We start from the raw sequence: 12,644 nt of genomic DNA, 5'->3' as shown, positions 1-12,644 counted from the left end.
CATTTTTCACCTTTGTTCTTTAAGTATAGTTTTGTCTAACTGTACCTCAACACTGTGAAGCTAGAAACTTAAAAATTATACAGCAAGTTTATTCCTGTAATATATTTGTTCTAGAAATTACTGCAATCTGAGTGCTCCCATCTCAGTCAAACTGTAGTGAAAACCTTAGAAAATAGTGAGAATCTTAGCTTTCAGATAAATCAGTAAAATAGCATTTAGTCCATCTGGTTTGTCAGCAGAAGATAGTGAATTAGTTACTCTTCATGCTGTCTTAGGAATTTTTAAAAATTAAATAAGTCATATCAATATGTTGCCCTATGTAATTTGGGGAAGGAATGGATCTAAAATGAGCTTTATTGTAAGGGATACTTTTTATTTTACTGTCATTTTTACATGACGTTTTACATAATTTTTAACATTGAGTTTGAGAAAGAAATCCTTCCAAGCTTTTAATATTAAGTGTTTTGAAATTTTATCTGCACGAATGAGTTTCTTTTGAAACTATCAAGGGAACAGAATGCAAATAACAATGACAAAATTATGATAATATACATAACTAGATAGTATATACATTAAAGGCTTTCATGTATCAGTGTGGAATGCCTGCAGCTTTCATTTGTAGCCTTAAATAATTCACATCACTATAGGTAAGTAAGTATTTTTTGTCTGCTTGTTGGTTTTGGACAAAGATAAGTTTTCAGCTATAAGGGAATATATTCTTACTTGGAGAATGCCCTTTGATGAAACATGAGATAAAATTTAACTAGCATCTCTAAGTATATCTCACTGCTAGATAACTGTGGCATACCAAGTCACATTTTTAACTTCAATTTGAGACAGCAGCATTTCTTAACACTATGGTAGTGTCTGTTTTCAGTGCTAGTTATAGTTTTTAAGCCTCGCAGATAAGTGGGAAAATGTATCATTGTATATTGCTTCCAATATAGTTTGGTGTGATCAAATATATATACATGTTGTTTTCAGTGGTTTCACAGGAGTGCTTTAATTTTGCACCTCTTTCTCCTACTTGCCGGAGCACTTTAGTTTGGACAAGCAAGACTTTAGAGCTGAAGTCTTAAAATATTTCCTTAAATAAGCTGCTTAAAGGTTAAGCTTGCCTATAGGCAGATGCTTTATTTCACAGAGAAAGTAATATAGAGCATATAATTGATCATACCTGTATCAGTGACACAAAGGATGAGATGAAATTTACTGTGCTAACGAGCAATTAGGATATTCTTCCCTGTCAGTTAGTTTGAAAAATAATTAGCTTGAATGAGCACTTTCCTTTGAACGTGATACATTTTTCCCTAAAGCATGACGTTCACAGTTGCTTGTAATTACATGGGTGATGAAACAGGTACTTAACATGACTAAAAATTACATAAAATAATTTGAAATAGATAGCTAAATGGATGTAAAAACAGTTACCACAATCAAAATTTAGGGCTTTCTTTCCTTACTAATCTCTTATTTTTTTCTCCCCAACTATGACATTTAAACCATCACAGTTGCTCTGCAGCTTGGACAAAAACTATTGCAGTAATTTTGATTGATTCCCCCCCCCCCCTCCCTTAGTTGGACAAATGCATTTATTAAGGGTTTTTAGGCCACAAAATGTACCATTATGGATTTGGAATGTTGATCCATTCTTAGAAATTACTGTGTTAGTAACCTGCTAAGCTATTAAAAGAATCAGTGGCATAGTACAGAATTTCCTGGTATCAGTTGTTGTCCACAACTGAAAGCTAATTTCTATTAAGACATGCATTGAATTTAAACTTACTGGTTACCCTTCTATAATGCCATACATAGGTTATCTAAACCCACCATGAAGGTACTGCATTTCCCCTTATTCCGTATTCAGGTATTCCTGAACTGCAGTTCTGTTTTTATGCTATATCCTGAAAACTTCTTAAATAATAATAATAATCAGTATCTAATGCAACAAAAGAAATTGCTAGACTTGTTTATGAGATTTATGTAGGCATCGGTTTTGAGACTATCAAACTGTCATAACGATTTAGGTCCATTTACTAAAAGGAACTGTTATATTCTTTCCATTCCCAGTTTTAGATATGTTGTTGCCTCAAACAAGAATCGGTTTAAACAGCATTAATTTTTTTCTCCAAAGTGCCTTTTTTTTTTCTTTTTAATTTTCATTTGTGTTCTCATAATTCTATATTGGTTACAAATTGCAATAATTCTTCCTCTGGTTAAGTCAGGAAAATAATTTTGGGTTTAAAAAATCATAGCCTCTGATAATTAAACTGTATGGTTGTACTATGAAGTTAATACATGGCTGCCATTTTTGTTTAATGGTAGTATTAACAGCCGTCCTTAATGTAACCCCAGTATACTATATCTCTTATCTATTGTTTACTTGCTATTCTGCTCAGAAGAAATATCTTGATTAGTGTGGGATGTGGATTTGCATTTTTGTTGTGGTGGGTGTTGGGATTTTTTGTGAGTTGAACTTCTAAGTGTCTGTCTTTCAATCTCAATAATGTTAAGAATCCCTTGGAAGCTCGTGTCTCTGCACAAAGGAATTTTCCTCTTTTTTTTTTTTTTTTTTAAGATGTAGGTTTTTTTAAACACGTAGGTGATAGTCTTTATAGTTTGTGATTAAAGAGAAATACCTATAAGTATACCTATATAGATATTCCTCTTGTATTTTATAATGAAACTGTCTATATATGCATTTCTTTAGTTCTAATTTAAAACAAAACAAAAACTCCCATTCACTCAAAGTTTTTAGATGGCCAAGTATGGGCTAGTCCTAGATACATTTGTGGTGTAGTTAGGAAATACCTAGGCATCTGGCTTACCTGTTCTCTGAATTTTTAAGGGTTCCCATTTCTGTTTTCTCCTACTGAGACTGGACTTCATATTAGTAGTCTATGAAATTTGCCAAATCCGTGGAAGATTGTAATAAGAAGGAAACTGATGTGATAAGACTATAGAGAAATGCTGTTTAATTCAAATTTTTTTCCAGTCAGTGCTATCTTTCCCTTCTGCAATTGTAGGAATGCCAGTCATTGCATTTGACTATGATGGTTTTCTGTAAAAATGTCTTAAAATAGATTATATGATCAAATGTGCAGTGCATGTTATCAGATTAAAATACATTTCATAAAGTCATATGCTAGGACTTGCATCTGATTCTTGAAGTCCAACTTTTTCTTTTTTCTTTTTTTTTTCTTTTTAAATTGAGACTATGTATGGTCTCGGGTACCCAATAACACTTTTTGAAAAAAAGTTTTCCCCCTTGAGTAGGGCTTTTGTTCTAAATATCTTTCTAAAACTGCAACTGTGCTCTATGATCCTGATCGCCAGCACTTTCTTCAGGCAAATTTCCAGGAAATTAATCAGTACATTTTTATCATTTCCACACAGAAAGTTTTGGTATATGCTCAGTGTAAGTGGCAGATGGCTTACAACAAGCAGCATAGCCAGAATTCTATTATAAATGTTTAATGAATGTATAGCAATATTATTCTGTCTGTCTCTTCATAAAAGTAGTGGTTGATGTAGGGTAAAACAGGTTTACTGAAGATTAGAACTGAAAAAAGTCCTGATTTTCTTGATAATGGTGGTAAACGTTCACCAGATAGGTGAGACAAAGCACCACTAAGCCTTTCACCGTAGGCTTATCTTTTAAAATAGAACCACAACCAATTAGCACCCATGAAATAAAGAATAGCTCTGTAAAGCAGTGAAATCATTCTGTTGGAATACCTCCATTTACACAGGCAAACAGGTTGGCTTCGGACAACCGAAGCAGTTACTGCCCTTTGTTGTCTAAACTGGTGTTCATTTAACCTTGACTAAAAAATACTGGACTGGGTGAAAAGTACTGGACTGAAAATTGAGAGCTCAGAAGCATCTTTGTTCATAGTTCCACTATTTCTGCTTCAGTAGCAGTGCAGTAGGGGAAGTTAGATGGGATGGACAACTAGAATTGGCAACTCCTTCAAATCCAGGTTTCCTGTACTTATATGTCAATAAGCTGTATTTTTTTTTGTCTAGATTAGCTATCTTAAATGTGGTCTATCTAATTCCTTCTGAAATGCTACAGTATGTGTAATAGTTGGTTTAAGCTTTGTACACACTTGACCTTTCAAGATGCTGCTATGTATCTTTAAATAGTGCACAAGTATTTTGGAAATACTGGGTTTAGACTTGTCTCCTTTAGTCTCTGTGCTTAAAAAGAATGCACTCATGTCTTAAATTGAGATTTTGGTAAGGGTTGGGTTTTGTTTATTTTTTTAATTTATTTTTTAAAGCAATGCCAACTTGGTTCAGATACTAAAGCACTAAAGCACAGGTAATAAAAAGTTTAGGACCAACTGTGCTTGGTTCGAGAAGAAACACAGGGGTACTTAATACAGTTTTGTTCGATGTTGATAGTGTATTCAAGATCTTAAATTCTGTGAAGACTTCCATAGAATTAGTGTAACTGGGGAAATTAGTTTCTCCTTTATTTCCACTGTCTCTTCCTCTTGTCCTCAGTGCTATACATTTTTCTTAATTTCTCCTATCTTCATTATTATTATTATTTATTATTGAATCCATACAGACAATCTGGCATTCTTCTAGGAGAGGCACAATTTGCTTTCAGCAGTAGTGTGTGGAGAAAATTCCTTCAGATATCTGGAGGAAAATGTACTAAGAGAATGCTTTTGATGGACAAATCAACCCTAGAAAATGTGCAAACTGCTAGTATGGTCTTTAGTAGTTTGGTTTTTTGCCTTCTACTTTCCTTCCTGCTGATTATTCAGGAGTTCTATGTGATCCTTTTCCTTCTGCTTTGGAAACACTTCTACATACAGAAGAAAAGTAGTTCAGCAGTTTATTAGTAAATTGGAAGAGCTGAGATGTGTTCTGTTAAAATATCATTAACAGAAACTGGTTTTTGATCCAAAATACATTTATATAAAAGTTGGTTATGTAAATGAAGGAGACTGTGTGCCCCATTTCTCTCATCTGCCTTTCCTGAAAAAGTTCTGTCCATTGTTGCATACAATATTGCCTAAGGTTTTGGGCTTCCTTGGATGCAGCATTCCCGAGTTATAGGCATAAAAAGACAGGCACTATTAATTTAAAAGCAGGGCTTCATTCCGTGTGAGTGATACTGTGTTTGCACTTATCATTAAAGTGAAAAATTACGAAAAAAGAAAATATTGAAACATTGTGACACTAGTACACTGAGAATAGTTTAGAACATAATTTTGGATTCAGTTTGACACCCTAATACAGCATGCCTTTCATGGCTGTTTTGCTCTGTGTTTTGTCCTGGTATTGTTTGCTTCTTTCTAATTTGCCCTGGATTATAGCACTGTGCTGAGATTACTATATTCAGTATTTAACGTTCTGGATATGATGGTTCTCTTTTGCAATGTAGCACATCTTTCATTTCTTCCATCAAATGCTTGGTACTGTATCGGGTATTTTTGGACACACTGCCTGAAGGGTTAACTTCCTTTGGTCTTTAGGCAACAAGTCGACAGTGACGTAGTTGTTCTTAGGTTCTGATTATTGCTACAAAAGATTTTGAGATAAGAATTTAAATAATGATTAATTTTGTTTGCATTAAAAAAGTATATAGTACCGACACAAAGTATTTATTCAGATTTTCATGTTAAAATGTGTCCAGAATGCTGATTTTTTTTTTTTTCCCCTGTGACTTCCTAAATATGCAAATGCAGCTTTCTTTTGGATGGTTTCCTTCTTGCAAAAGTTTCAACTGCCAAAGACAACTGAAATAGGAAGAAAACACTTTAATAAAGAAATAGTTGAATCTTTGACTGCAGCTAGAGGTGGTTTTCTTACATTCACACCACATCTATTATAAAAGCACGGTTTGCATATGGAGCTAGAGGCTGTTCTTGGTGTTCTGATCCAAGTCTCAGTGATATGAATGGGAGTCTTTTCACTGCCTTCAGTGGTCTCTGGATTTTGGTGGTTTTTGTTTTTTTGGTTTTTTTTTTTCCCTCAGTAACTTGAACTTTTTGTTAAAGGAACATATGTTGTTCCTTTCACAGTGGGTTTGGCAGAGTCACCTTGCTGGAGAACAGGCAGTTTTGCTTAACAACTGTGGGCATAATTAGAAGAAGCTGGGTGTGGGCTACATAAAAGTACTCTTTTCCACTTTGGAGAAAGTGGTAGTTGCTGTGAAGGGGCTCCAGTCTGCGTTGGTGTCTCCATCCATCCATCTGGGTTTCTTAGTCTTGGCATTGGGAAATGGATATTGTTTGGACTTTCGTTGTTGTGTGTCTTTGTTAAGCAAGCAGGAATGCACTAAAGGAAAAACAATGGTTTTTTTTCCAAATGTGATTTTATATATATTAGGATTCTTATGGATGTTAACAAACTTAGGGGATGCTTTTAGTGGTAAACTAAGGTCAGTGAATATGCCTAATGTTAGATTTACCCATGATTTAGTATTTTAACTCTTGTTGTTGTATCATTGGATTAATTATATAGACTGGGTATAGTTTACATTTTGTTCATTGGGACTATCTTAAAAATGATGTTCTGAACCTTTTTCTGATGTCTGACTGAATAAATTAGTCATTTCTAGTAGTTTGAAGAAACCTATGTATCTCCATATTATGTTTTGTTGGCCAACATCATGGCTGCATCCTTGTGGTCCTAAGGCCAACTCTATTCTGGTTTTTTCTGCTCTACTTTTTGTTTTCTATCTGGAGTCTCTAGCTTGCTTTTAAAAATAAATCTGTAATTATTTTGAGCATTACATAGATTCCCTGCTGTTGTCAGTCTCCTCTGCAGCAGTAGGTTTTAGGATTATGCTTGAAAGGAATATACGGTACAATTTTGTCTTTCATATTCAATCTAATGTGACTGCAGTCTCATAGACATATGTAAGCAAGCTCAGCTTGCCCTGAAAGCTGGTTGGACGTGAGCCAGCTCTGATCAAAAAGTCCTAGTTTCATTAGCTCGAGGAGTTTTGCTAATGCAATTAGTTACATTTAGCAAGCTTAAGTACAGACAGATATGATCCTTTCTGCAAAGGAGTCATTAGACATCGTAGCCTCAGTTAGGTATTTTAGATATGGACCACAGAGCATTGTGAGATGGTAGTGAATGTCTGCACTTAAGTCTTTCAGTGACTTGGCAGAGGATATGTAGTACCATTTATATCCTATAGTACATGAAAAGGTGTGGCTAGCACCTAGGTTTGATGAACCTGAAATAATTTAAATCTAGCTCTGAGTCTCTTTTTTCAAAGAGTGAAAAATGGTTATTCAGATCAGCATCACTTGGTACTTTTTGTCTTTATTCATTCAAGTAATTATATAGCTTAAACTTTCATTTAGGCAGTTTTTTTAACACATTGCTATGACTGATGATACTATAAAGGATGAATAATGCCTTTATTTAGTACCTTTTAAATCAACTTCATGTGAAGCAATGTTTGGATGGACACTAGAATTTAGTTGAAAAAATAGATATCCAGTTAGGATTCAGGATACCTTTAACAACAGTTTTAAATGGAAAAACGAAGCCCATTTGCCTTATTTTATTAAAGGAATTACTGTTTGTAATTAAATAATTTGCCAAAATTATTTCTGATCCTGATGGTATTCAGGATTTTTGGAGCTACTGAGACTCATTAGGTAGCACTTTTACCTTTTTCAGTTATTTGAAGATGAATATAAAGATTTCCTTTTCATTTTCCACTTTATTTCTTTGGATGAACAAGTTAATAACTGAATAAACTGCAATGTAAAATCTCTTAACAGCGTGAGGTCAACAGGAAATTTTTGATATGTTAAAGCAGAAGCTGTTGTCAGATTCTGATCTTAGGATCTGAGCAAGTGGTCTCCATAGCTGTCTGGCTTACCTGTGGCAGTAAGCACTTATTGCTTAATTCTTTGTATTTTAGTTCAAGGTTTCTTTAATAGATTATAAATACAGATCTTACCAAGTATTAATAATTTCAGATAGGCTCTGTAAAGAGGAAAGGGTATTTAAGTTCTGGATTTTAAAATTGTCATTTCTTAATGGTCCTTCTAACACCAAACCTCAAGAAATAATAGCAGTTTAGTTGTCTTGAGAAACTTGATCAAGAAAAACCAAAGGGAATAGTCAAAGAAAAATACAAATGAATACATAACATTGAAAGATGAGGAGGGGTCAAAGTGGAAAATTGGCATAACTTCACAATGCAGTATATACTTCAGAGGGATAAAAGTTGGGAGGAAATGGACTTACACAAATTTAATGTCTTTGTTCATAATAAGTTCTGTTTATTTTGTTGGCATGATGCTCAGGTATCTCAGATAATGGCAGAATAGGCGAAGTCTTACAAAGAGATCTGGATAGACTAGAGAGCAGGGCATTCAGCAACCATAAGAAATTTAACAAGAGCAAGTGCGGGATTCTCCATCTGGGATGGGGTAATCCTGGTTATACGTACAAACTGGGGATGAGAGGCTGGAGAGCAGCCCTATGGAAAGAGATCTGGGTGTTTGGGTTGATGGCAAGTTGAATATGTGTCAACAGTGTGCCCTGGCAGCCAAAAGGGCCAACCGTGTCCTGGGGTGCATCAAGCACAGCATAGCTAGCCCATCAAGGGAGGTGATTGTCCCACTTTACACTGCACTGGTGTGGCCCCACTCCGAGTACTGTGTGCAGTTTTGGGTGCCTCAATGCAAGAAGGACATCACACTATTAGAGTGTGTCCAGAGGAGGGCGACCAAGATGGTGAAAGGCCTCGAGGGCAAGACTTACAAGGAGCAGCTGAGGTCACTTGCTTTGTTCAGCTTGGAGAAGAGAAGACTGAAGGATGACCTCATTGCAGCCTATAACCTCCTCACGGAGGGCAGCAGAGGGGGGGGGAGGTGCTGATCTCCTCTTTCTGGTGACCCACGATAGGACATGAGGAAATGGAATGAAACTGCGTCAGGGGAAGCTCAGATTGGACATTAGGAAAAGGCTCTTCTCTGAGAGGGTGGTCAGTCACTGGAACAGGCTCCCCAGGGAAATGGTCACGATACCAAGCCTGTCAGAGTTCAAGGAATGTCTGGACGATGCTTTTACTCATATGGTTTAGTTTTAGGTAGCCCTGCGAGGAGCAGGGAGTTGGACTCGATGATGGGTCCTGTCCAACTGAAGATATTCTATGAGGTTGCAGTAGACCAGAAAGGGGTAAACATGGTGTTCATCTAGGATGAGGGAAGGAGGCAAGGTTTTATATAAGCCAGGCAGCTTAAATTTCCAGAAAAATGCACTATAAAAGCCTGGAAAAGTTACAGGTGGGTAAGTAACAGGGCTGCATGGATTTGTTATGACAGTTAGTTGTAGCAAACTAGTCTGAATAAAGGGATATAGATTGTGTATACAAGGGAGAAACCATGTGAGTTGGGCTGTGTGTGCAACCAGTGTGGCCTTTGCTACTATCTTGTGCAGTATTCTAAAAATAAGTGATGGAAATATGGCTTTGATTATACTATTAGGTGGGTGTAAAATTAATTAGAAAAGCATGTGTTGAAGCATGGTTATATGCAATGGTCTGCCCTGTGTGCAGTTCTACTTTTGTTTGCAATGTGGATGATGTAATGCAATTGGAAGTATCACCTGATACCAGCTCAGGAAGGCTGCAGAAACACTGGAACACAGGATGAGAATTAAGAGTTATCTTGGCAAATTGGAAGGCTGTCTCAAAAAAGATAGAAGTAATTCTGTTTGAAGTTCTCCATGCTAGTAGATATAACCCATGACCTAACATGGATGAACAATGTCATGTTAGATAACATTTGCCTCACTGTCAATCTGTGAATAGGCATGTTATGTGCAAACACGTGCTTCTGTGCTGTTCAGTACTAATAAGACCTTACGTGTAGCACTGCATCAAGTTTTTAGTACTCCTTTGGAAAAAGGATGGGAAGCATCTGGAGAGTCAGAGGGGGAGAGCAGTAAGAATTAAGTGGAGATCTAGAAAACACAACTGAAAAGAACATGTAGTATGAGATAGGAGGCAGAGGGCAGTTGGTTTATAGAAGATACCTGATAATACACAAATCTTAAATACATTAAAAGTAGCTGCAAAGAGGAAGGGAATGTAAATTTATTACAATTTATAAAACAAGAAATAAAGGTGTTATTTCATCAGTGGAAATTTAAGTTAGATGTTAATAATGATAAATACTGGAATAAATTGGCAAACAGTTTTGTGGAACCTCCATCCTGCAAGGGTTTTAAGGTTAAACAGGTTTCTCATGAATGTGACAAAGGTAACTGACTGTGGCATAGGGCATGAAGATGGACTAGATGATCATTTGAGGTTCTTTGTAGCTCCGGTTTCTATGGTTCTAGCAATAAATTATGCTTCATTTTACAATCAAATCACTTTGAACTACAAGTTATATATAGGTTTAGCTAAAAAACTTGAAAGACCTGACAACTTGGAAAAGAATTTTTAGAGGGTTTAATGACTAAGGAAGAAGAATACCATAGAACAGTGCAAGGGTACCTTCCTAGCAGCTAATTGCATTAAGCTGTGGAAAAATCTCTGAGGGAATGAGGAATATACCAGCTAAATTACTTAAAACCAGTTTAGTTGAGGTATTTTTTAAAACCAGTTTAGTCAAGCTATAAAAAGAAGAATAGGGGGTAGATTTCAGAAAGAATTAGTAAGTCTCCTAGTGTGACTCTTAAGTTATCTTTATGCTCATTTTTTACTGGGTCATCATGCACATTAGCCATATCAAACAAGGGACTTCTTATTAAAGTATGTAATGTTAATCAGTGAAATGTAAGTATTCTTTTTTAACTATTAAGCAGGGGAGCTTTGTGTTTGGGTTCTTTTCTGGTCTTGTTTTTAGGATCCAGAAAGGACCAGAACTTCCCTGTGAGCTTTACAATTCAGAAGCATTGAACCAAGTATTGTAACATCACACAAAAATATTTGCCAAGAATAGGCGTGTTTTACACTGGTAAGGACATAACTTGTGCGTAACTTCATAATTTTCAGCAACTGTGTAGGGGTGATGAAATTTCATTTGCATTTATTCCTTCTTTTTGCCAGGAGAAACTTTCAGCCTTTTCAGTTCTATTTTGTGCAACTCCTTATCCGGTTTGTTTTTTTCTTGCTCTACTCTTTGTCTTAGGTCTCATTTTTAGTGCTTTACTTCACTGTATTTTTGACAGTGTTCTTTACTTGATATGTGTAACTTACTGTAAAAACAGTCCAGGAGAATTAAAATACAGGTCATGTGAATAGCGAAATAAGTCACTTAAGTAATTTTATGAAGTAATGAATGTCTAAATATCATTTGGAGGATGGAATTGGAAAATATGTCTAAACACTAGTGAATACGCACTAACAAACCAACCAAGGGAAGAAACTGCATAGAAAACAGTATGGAATAACATGAGGATTCCAATTCTAGTTTTTTTCAGTGAAGGATGTATTGCAGATGCTTGAAATAAATGAACATAAATTAAAGAAATAAGGAAAAGGATACTTTGCTATTTTCAGCTGAACAAAAGACTTCTACTATATTATGATAAATATATAGCCTACCTGAAATTCTTCTTGTAACTGAAGTTGTTAGATTTCTTCTTACTACTCTGAAGAGGAATAGATGTCTGTCTGTCTTAGCCTAAAGATAGGTTAAGTAGCATGTCTATATAGGTCAAGGTTTTTTTGAGTTGGTTAGCAAATCCTTTTCAATACTTGGGAATGAAAGATATATTTGATTTTATGTATCAACCATTTTAAGTTTAATATTAAGTTTAGCCTTGTTTAGGAGAATTAACGTCTGGAGAATTATTAGATGGTTGGAAAATGCAGTGAGACTATTTTATGTTATCTCTTCTGTAGTATTTTCAGTATCCAGCTAAACGGTAGCTGGAGGTAACTGTAAAACTAACCCCCTTAATTCTTTTCTGAAGGTCATCAAGTCCAGCACTGGTCTATATCCTCTACTTCTGCATTGTAGTGTTCATTATTTGTTGCAAACATGTGATCTGGACTGTGCAATAAGCTTTTGGCTTAGGCTGAGGCAGTGACTGACTGATGGCTTCTAAAAATGTTACCAATGTGCTTTTAAGAACTTTTGTTACTTTAACACGAGTTTGTTATTTTGGTGATATGTCTACAGCAAAGGTGAGACTCTGAGGCATGATTAAAATAAATTTTAAAATCCTCATGTGTGAAGGGATTAAGATACCCATATTAAGTTTTAGCCTACTGTATGGGGTTTGTGTGGTGGGGTTTTGGTAGTGGGGTAGGGGGCTACAGAGGTGGCTCCTGTAAGAAGCCGCTAGAAGCTTCCCTGGCTCCAAGTCAGACCCACTGCCGGCCAAGGCCAACCCCATCAGTGACGGTGGTAGTGCCTCTACAATAACATATTTAAGAAGGGAAAGGGAAAACCTGCAGGGGAGAGAGGAGTGGGATATGTGAGAGCAACAACCCTGCAGACCCCAAGGTCAGTGAAGGAGGAGGAGGGAGAGGAGGTGCTCCAGGTGCTGGAGCAGAGATTCCCCTGCAGCCCGTGGGGAAGACCACGGTGAGGCAGGCTGTCCCCCTGCAGCCCAGGGAGGTCCACGGTGGAGCAGATATCCACCTGCAGCCTGGGGAGGAGCCCACGCCGGAGCAGGTGGGTGCCCGAAGG

At 36.4% G+C, this 12,644-nt stretch overlaps 1 protein-coding gene and 1 long non-coding RNA gene across 9 annotated transcripts in view; one reads left to right on the top strand and one right to left on the bottom strand.

Moving 5' to 3' along the window:
• RHBDD1 (rhomboid domain containing 1) overlaps positions 1 to 12,644 on the top strand; it is a 118,341-nt gene that overhangs the window by 31,038 nt on the left and 74,659 nt on the right. The window contains exon 8 of one of the 8 annotated variants that reach the window (XM_030029280.2): positions 6,045 to 7,339. The exons of the other annotated variants lie outside the window; for them this stretch is intronic. The gene's annotated coding sequence lies outside the window, so the exon portion shown is untranslated. Of the gene's footprint in view, positions 1 to 6,044; positions 7,340 to 12,644 lie in introns of those variants that run through there. 8 annotated transcript variants of the gene reach the window in all.
• LOC115347692 lies at positions 6,234 to 12,387 on the bottom strand. Its single transcript, XR_003925573.2, has 2 exons — positions 11,552 to 12,387; positions 6,234 to 6,300 (listed from the first exon to the last, which is right to left on the bottom strand). It is a non-coding gene; the product is annotated as an uncharacterized LOC115347692 (long non-coding RNA).

Source organism: Aquila chrysaetos, chromosome 10, assembly GCF_900496995.4.
Source record: "Aquila chrysaetos chrysaetos chromosome 10, bAquChr1.4, whole genome shotgun sequence".
Classification (NCBI taxonomy): domain Eukaryota; kingdom Metazoa; phylum Chordata; class Aves; order Accipitriformes; family Accipitridae; genus Aquila; species Aquila chrysaetos.
This window is presented reverse-complemented; position numbering and strand designations above follow the sequence as displayed.